This window comes from Aegilops tauschii, chromosome 2, assembly GCF_002575655.3.
Source record: "Aegilops tauschii subsp. strangulata cultivar AL8/78 chromosome 2, Aet v6.0, whole genome shotgun sequence".
NCBI classification, from domain to species: domain Eukaryota; kingdom Viridiplantae; phylum Streptophyta; class Magnoliopsida; order Poales; family Poaceae; genus Aegilops; species Aegilops tauschii.
In genome coordinates, this window is record NC_053036.3 from 654,209,464 (window position 1) to 654,217,470 (window position 8,007).

General features: G+C 42.2%; 1 pseudogene; it reads left to right on the top strand.

Moving 5' to 3' along the window:
- The first annotated feature begins 3,277 nt into the window (after window positions 1–3,277).
- On the top strand, window positions 3,278–7,527 carry LOC109745919 (guanine nucleotide-binding protein alpha-1 subunit-like; annotated as a pseudogene).
- Window positions 7,528–8,007: the final 480 nt, after the last annotated feature.

Below are 8,007 nucleotides of genomic sequence, written 5' to 3' on the forward strand. Positions count from 1 at the left end.
AGACTAGTCTGATATCCGTTGTTGTAAGAAAACTCAGCGTATGGCAGGCTTTCTTCCCATTTGGGTCCGTGAGCAATAGCGCATGCCCGAAGCATATGTCTTCCAAGATTTGATTTACCTGCTCTGTCTGCCCATCAGTCTGAGGGTGATAAGCGGTGCTATGTTTCAAAGTGGTTCCCAAGGCTTGATGTAGCCGTAGCCAGAATGCCGAGGTAAACAAAGATCCTCGGTCTGAAGTGATAGTTCTGGGTACTCCATGTAGACTGACAATCCTGGACACGTAGAGTTGAGCAAGTTGGTCTGCACGGTAAGTTGTCCTTATCGGAATAAAGTGGGCCACCTTGGTGAGCATGTCAACCACGACCCATATGGTGTTATTACCTCGTGGTGTCCTTGGTAGTCCCATGATAAAGTCCATGCAGATATCATCCCATTTCCATTGGGAACGGGTAACGGTTGAAGTAGACCGATGGGGTTTTGATGTTCCGCCTTCACTTTATTGCATACATCGCAACAGGCGATGTAATAGGCAATATCCTTCTTCATACCTTTCCACCAGAATGTCTGCTTCAAATCTTGATACATTTTAGTGCCTCTAGGATGAATAGAATATGCGGACTCGTGGGCTTCCTTCAGAATCTTCTGCTTTAATTCCCCAAGGTCTGGTACACAGATTCGATCCCGAAATCATAGTGTACCTTTATCATCAATGTTGAAATCTGCTATCTCCCTTCCTCGTTCTTGTACTTGGGCCATTACCTTGAGTAATATTGAGTCACCAGGTTGAGCCTTTCGAATTTCGCCTTCCGGAGTAGGGGTTACTTCCAAGGTAACAGAACAATTTGCATCACACAGGATCATATTGAGCTGAGTTATTTCTTCCTGAAGTGCTGGGTGCAGGCACTCCATTAATGAGTTGGATGTAGCCGATTTGCGACTGAGAGCATCGGCAACTACATTTGCTTTCACTGGGTGGTAGTTGATACCCAGGTCATAGTCCTTGACCAACTCAAGCCATCTTCGTTGTCGGAGGTTCAAGTCCGGTTGTGTGAATATATATTTGAGACTCTTGTGGTCAGTGTAGATTTGGCATCACTTTCCGATGATGTAATGCCTCCAAATTCTTAAGGCATAGACCACAGCTGCCATATCTAGATCATGAGTAGGATAATTCTCCTCATTTGGTCGGAGTTGCCTTGATGCGTATGCCACGACCTTTCCATCTTGCATAATTACACACCTAATGCCACGCCTGGATGTGTCGCAATAGATGTCGAAGCTTCGTTAGATGTCTGGAAGAGTCAACACTGGGGAGGTAGTCAACCGGGTCTTAAGCTCATTGAAACTGTTCTCACATGCTTCCGTCTATACGAACTTCTAATTCTTCTTGAGAAGTTTAGTCATTGGCTTGGCAATCTTTGAGAAGCCTTCAATGAAGCGACGGTAATACCCTGCCAAACCCAAGAAACTCCTAATCTCAGTTACTGAAACATGGGTCTTCCATTTCTGGACTTCTCTGACTTTGCTTTGGTCCATAGCCACTCCTTGAGCGGAAAAAGTATGCCCAAGGAATCCCACTTCTTTAAGCCAAAATTCACATTTGCTGAACTTGGCATAGAGTTGATGAGCGCGTAATCGTTCCAACACTGCTCAGAGATGTTGCTTGTGCTCTTCTTCACTTTTGGAATATATGAGAATGTCGTCAATGAACACCACTGCAAACTTGTCCAAGAGGTCCATGAACACTTTGTTCATCATGTGCATGAAGAATGCGGGAGCGTTGGTCAGCCCAAATGACAGCCGGTGCTCCGTCGAGCAGGGTGGCGCTGCACTGCCGGCGGGGGCAGTCGCTGCTCTTGCGAGCGTGAAGAAGAACGTAGTGGTTGGGATCGTGCGGGGCGTGCGTTGTGTGGAGGGACGATCCAATGGCGGTGGCCATTGCATCAGACGGTTGCAAAGGCGATTTATGAAATGGTTTTCATCACCCGACTTATGCCTAGCATCGGCCTTTTATCTTCGGGGTCGGCATTCCAGAGTCTCTATCGAGCCCCGACCCTCCCCTGGCTTTCCCCTTTGTGGAAGGCTCCTTTGCCGCTTAAAATCAAGATCTTTATGTGGCAGCTTTTCCGGGATTGCCTTCCTTCGGGCACTGAGGTGGCCAAATGGAATGGCCCTGAGGACGGCATGTGCCCTCTTTGTGCTATGTCCAAATATGGGACGCATATCTTCTTCTCTTGCTCCGCGGCCCGCTTCCTATAGAGTTGTATTTCTGAGGCTCTCGGCCTAAGTGGCAGACCTCAGACCTCGATGACTCCTGGTGTTCCTTGCTAACTGTTTCGAAAGGAGGAGTCGCCTCCTTTTTTCGGTTTTTGCCGCGGTGACCTAGAACCTTTGGATGAATCATATTGGTACAATTATCGAGAAGGTCCTTTTGCAACGTGCTACGGACTCTGTGTTTAAGTTATTGGCTTATATGAAGCAGTGGCGGACTCGCTCTTAGTGGCGGGACAAGTGTTTGCTGGTTGGCATGTTTGTCGATCTACAGGTGATTGGTCGCCAGCTCTCGGCACCCGGGCCACGTGGCACTATGTAACTTTTCGTTTTCTCCTTTGGGCATGTTTATGTTGTTGCTCCAATAGACTTTTTCTCCCCGTTTTTCTCCTTTGGGAATGTAGAGTCTGGGAGTGAACTCCTGCTGTCTCCAACGATTGGGGATTCACCATTATCCACTTGTTGAATGAACAGTGCCACTAGGTACGGGCCTTCTTCGGTAGGTGTTTTGAATTTCGGCTGAGAAAAACGGATTTCGGCCATCTCGGCCAGGGGCGAAAAAAACCTTCCGGCGAAAAAAATGAAGTTTGGTCAAATTTAAGCCAAATTTGGGTCAAATTTCGGCCGAAATTTTTAAAAATGGCCGAAATTCGGCCATCTCGGTCTGGGGCGAAAAATTTCACAACCTTGGTTCCCACAGCTCAAAGACCACATTTTGCTTGCTTCTCCAAGGATAGCAAACAGAATTAATGGCCACATTTCAGCTGCATTCAGAATCTGAGCCTAGAATACACTCCCTCCCTGCATACATAACATACGAATGCGTAGGTTAGCTACCATCTTGATTGAACCGTGTTGGCGTGCTCTATTTTACGCCATGACATCTTTCGGGTCTTGCGTTTCTGCATACAGCTAGCTTATATATGAACCACAGCAGGATCCAGGCCTGGATGCGCGTCTTCGGAGGAGGCTCTGGCATGAGGCCGTGCTGTCTTGAATATTGTCCATGCTTGCGTGCGCACTTGCAAGCATGGGCTCATCCTGCCCGTAAACGAGGCCGAAGCAGCCGAGAAGAGAAGAGTAAGCTTCCGCCTGAAATGACTGGCTGGGCAATTCGTTGCTTAGCACAACGCTTGGCTGCTGCATTTGATTGATTCCTGCTGATACACAACACACCTGAAATGACAGTCTGCAGACATCCACCGGCGGATTCTCCAGGAGACAAAGGCATATTTATCAGCACATCCACAAGCTCTTGCTTCTCGATTGGTAACTGCCAACTCACCTCAACTTAACACACATGTTTTTTATGCCACATATCAATTCTATCTTGACAATTTTCTGGTTCACTGGACTAAATCTTTGTAGTCAAGTTCATTTGTGCATCTCCTTTGTTCTGAAAAATGAAAATGCTTTATCATGGTTGTGATTAATAAATTAGCAAAAAACAATGATCCTAAAAAACATTAGTTGGACCAATTCCTGATATATAGCTGTCTGTGTTTTTAAGCTGCTGGAGAATCAGCAAGGACCGATTCCTAATAGGTGATCTTTTTTACTTGCTTTCTTTTTAAGGTGCTGGAGAATCCGGAAAGTCCACGATATTTAAATAGGTAAGATTTATGTTGTACAAAGCTCCCTGGAAAACCGTCATTCCCTTTTTCTTAATATTTGTTTCCAGATAAAGCTTCTTTTCCTAACTGGCTTCGACGAGGCCGAACTTAAGGGCTACACGCCGGTCATCCATGCCAACGTGTACCAGACAATCAAAGTTATTATTTGTTTCTGTTATTGCTTAGTGGGTTCAGTCGCAAAAAAAAAAAGTTATTGCTTAGTGGGCATTATGTAAGGAGTTTGACTAGGGAGCTTTGTGATGTTCTTGCGGGAGTGTGTTTACACGTCTTTTTACCGAGTAATGAGTTAAATATGCACAGATACTATCTGATGGAGCTAAGAGCTTGCCCAGGTGGAACCAGAGCCTTCAAAGTATGTTATTTTACTCACTAATCAGGTCTGTTACAACTGAAGCAGCATTGCAGTTACACAACTAGCTTGGCTATGTTCGAACCTGTTCAGACTTGCAACTGTTTTAAGCTCTGCTGCATTAAATATAGTGTTTTGCTGCTTTTGCATTGTCATTAACTGTAGATGATTCATCCAAATAAAATATAACAAGTTTTATCTCTAGCTTGTCCTTTTCGTGTACCGTTTAAAATGTTGGTTGTTTAGATTTGAGCACCCCGAGGGCTGTACTGTTGACCTTGTTTGATGGTACTGAAACTAATTCCTTGCTGAATATTGCCTTCTTTATGTAAAAGATATTGGTTACCAGCTTCACATCGTATGCCTTACAATCAATTGCTTGCAATATCAATGAGATTATGAAGTTTATTTATTTATTTAGTGCCATGCTATCCTATCTTCAGGAGACTGGAGAAAAATTATCAGAAATCGGTGGCAGGTTGGATTACCCACCCCTTAACAGAGAACTCGTACAGGATGTAAGAAAATTATGGGAAGATCCAGCCATTCAGGTGAAAAGAAGTTCTTATTTCGGTTTCTGTAATTATGTATACTGTGAAACAACCAACTTAATTGTAAAAGAAATGCATCTGTAGGAAACTTACTCGTGTGGAAGTGTGCTGCAAGTTCCTGACTGTGCACACTACTTCATGGAAAATCTGGATCGATTAGCTGAACCAGATTATGTACCAACAAAGGTCTCTGATTATCCACAATCTAATTCCTGTCTGGAGCCTCATCTGTTTGATATTGGCTGTCCCTGTCAGTGTACTGAAATCTTCATCTGAGTTTGAGGTTATCAGATGGATATAATTATGGTCAGATATGAGTATATGACGTATGATGACATTCCTTGTTCTTTTGTAAACTGTTGGAAGCTAATATTTCAAAATCGAATATTAAATGTATAGCTAGGCTAGGTTCAGTAGAATGACGAGCACCAAATTAAAGAAACCAAACTGTAAACTGTCGATCAAAAGTATGCTGTTCAGACGATGAACACCAAACGGCAGATCAGAACCTTTACTACAGGCTTATGCACTTATGCTTGTTCAATGATGAACACCAAATTGCTGGTGGCTGTTCTGCCGTTCTTACTCAAGAATACATCTGCAGTATTTCTAATTTTAACATTTTGAGATATTTTGCAGGAGGATGTGCTCCATGCAAGAGTAAGGACAAATGGGGTTGTAGAAATTCAATTTAGGTAGTATGTTTGCCTGAGGTGTGCATATTTCTTTCGATCTACTCGATGTAGAACGACAGACTGAAGTTAACTGTGTAGTTTCTCTGCAGCCCCCTTGGAGAGAGCAAAAGAGGCGGAGAGGTATACAGACTGTACGATGTAGGAGGTCAAAGGAAGAATGAGAGGAGGAAGTGGATTCATCTTTTTGAAGGCGTTGATGCTGTCATCTTTTGTGCTGCCATTAGCGAGTAAGTGCGATTTCTAAACTGCTAGGTTATTCCAAGCTACCTCTTACTTAACATTAACTTGGGAGGGCAGCATTGCAGAAGGAGTGATGTAAAAGTTGCTTCTGAAAGCTTCTTTTTCTTTTCCATATTTGATATATTTTCCGAGATGATTAGAACATTCTTTCTATGTCATTTTGTTAGTCAGGTTTAGTTGTGGTGCTTTGACTTTAGCTTTACTTGTAGTTTAACATTTTGAATTTAAACCAACATGCCATAAGAATTTAAATACTCCCATGCCATCAGATTTCTTTCCTAGTTAGTCAGTTTGTTCCATTAGTTCACTTTGATGATCTGGGACATAGGATGATCTTGGATGCTTCCTGGTGAACTTTCACTTCACAGAAATGGTGTATTATTGTTTATTGTTATTTGAGGTCTAATATTATTCACAAACAAAAAAAAAATCTTATAACAATGTTTGCTGTAACAAAAGCAATCAACAACAACCTTGCTTCCATTTTAAAGCATGTTTCAACCATGCCTTGCTTAATAGTATAGCGATAGCGTGTGCATATCTGTGTGCACCGAGTGCATGTGCATGCAAATACATGACCGAGTGCGCCGAGTGCTTGTGCCCGTGAATACATGAATAAGTGTGCCTTTGGTCTAATGTATGGAGGCTGTTGTTAATGTCAGGTACGACCAGTTGTTATTTGAGGATGAGACGCAAAACAGGATGATGGAGACCAAGGAGCTGTTGGACTGGGTATTAAAGCAGAGATGTTTTGAGGTATTCATCCATCCATCCATCTCAAACTTGCAATGTTAACCTCATTCTGTTTTGATTTCCGGTCCTATTTGATGCCATGGTGCTTTCGGTCCAGAAAATATTGTTCATGCTGTTCCTCAACAAATTCGACATATTTGAGAGGAAAATAGAAAAGGTAACGACTAACGGGGGCAGAGTAATGGTGAGAGCCTGGTAGTGATACTCAAGCATATGTTGTCACATTTCTGTGTGTATGTATGTAGGTTCCTTTGACCGTGTGCGAGTGGTTTAAAGACCACGAGCCGATGGCGCCTGGCAAAAGGGATGTGGAGGATGCATATGAGTGAGTGCCACTGTCACCACATGAGGAATCTGTGAGCTACCTAGCTAGCTGACTGATGGTGTTTTGTTTTATGCATGTATGTATAGGTTCGTGAAGAAGAAGTTTGAGGAGGTTTACTTCCAGAGCAGCAAGCCGGACCGCGTGGACCGGGTGTTCAAGATCTCTAGAATGATGTCGCTGGACCAGAAACTTGTGAAGAAGACGTTCAAGCTGATCGACAAGAGCATGAGTCGCTCCAGGGAGGGAACGGGGACGTTATTGAGGCTAGGTTTTTGTGACTGAGCCACAGGAGAAAGAAAAAAAAAGGGGAATTAGGATGACACAGAAATTAAGTTTACGGTGTCACAACTCTGTATTGTGTAATTCATTCTTTAGTGTAGACTAGCACAAATGCCCGTGCGTTGTAACGGGCGAAAAAATATCGTAAAACTTGCTCCGTGTGGTAGTACGCGTCAATTTTAATATACATTTCTGATAAACATCAGTAATAAGTTTATACTATTATTGCTTTTCGAAATATGAAGTGTGGACGTAAAGAAGTCACCCTAACATCTGATAGAGGAGTAGTGCTGCATAGAATAGTCTAGTAATCAGCTTTGTATTTTATATTTCGGAAAACACAAATATTCCTTTACTTTTAAATAACAAAAAAAAGCATATTTTATTAGAATTGAAACATGTTTTGAAAATGAACATTTTTTCGAATACAAGTTTTTTGTGAAAGAGAATTTTTAAAAATTTGTGATCAATTTTAAATGATTTTTTTAAAAAAATTGAACATATTTTGGGAAAGCGTGAAAAACATGAATTTCGAGCAATATTGAAAAGCATGAATATTTTAAAGCAAGAATAATTTGAAACACTCTTTGTCTTTAAAAAAACACACGCTCGGTGTCTACAACGAAAAATGGATTGTTGGGTCCATACCATGTAGTATAAAGTTGAGAAAGTCGTAGGGATGTCCTTTGATGGCGCCTCCTTCAGCTTAGTACTATCATCAGGTGAAAGAGGAAATGGTGTAATTGTTTTCAGCAGGATATACAAACTGTGGAATTGTTGTATACTATTCGAGAGTTTAACAACCAATCCAAAGTTTTTCTTAGAAATTTCAAAAGATTTGCAAAAAAAATTTTTTGGATGAAAGAGTAGTGGTGCATTGAAGTGGGATTGTTTATGTACAATTATTTTT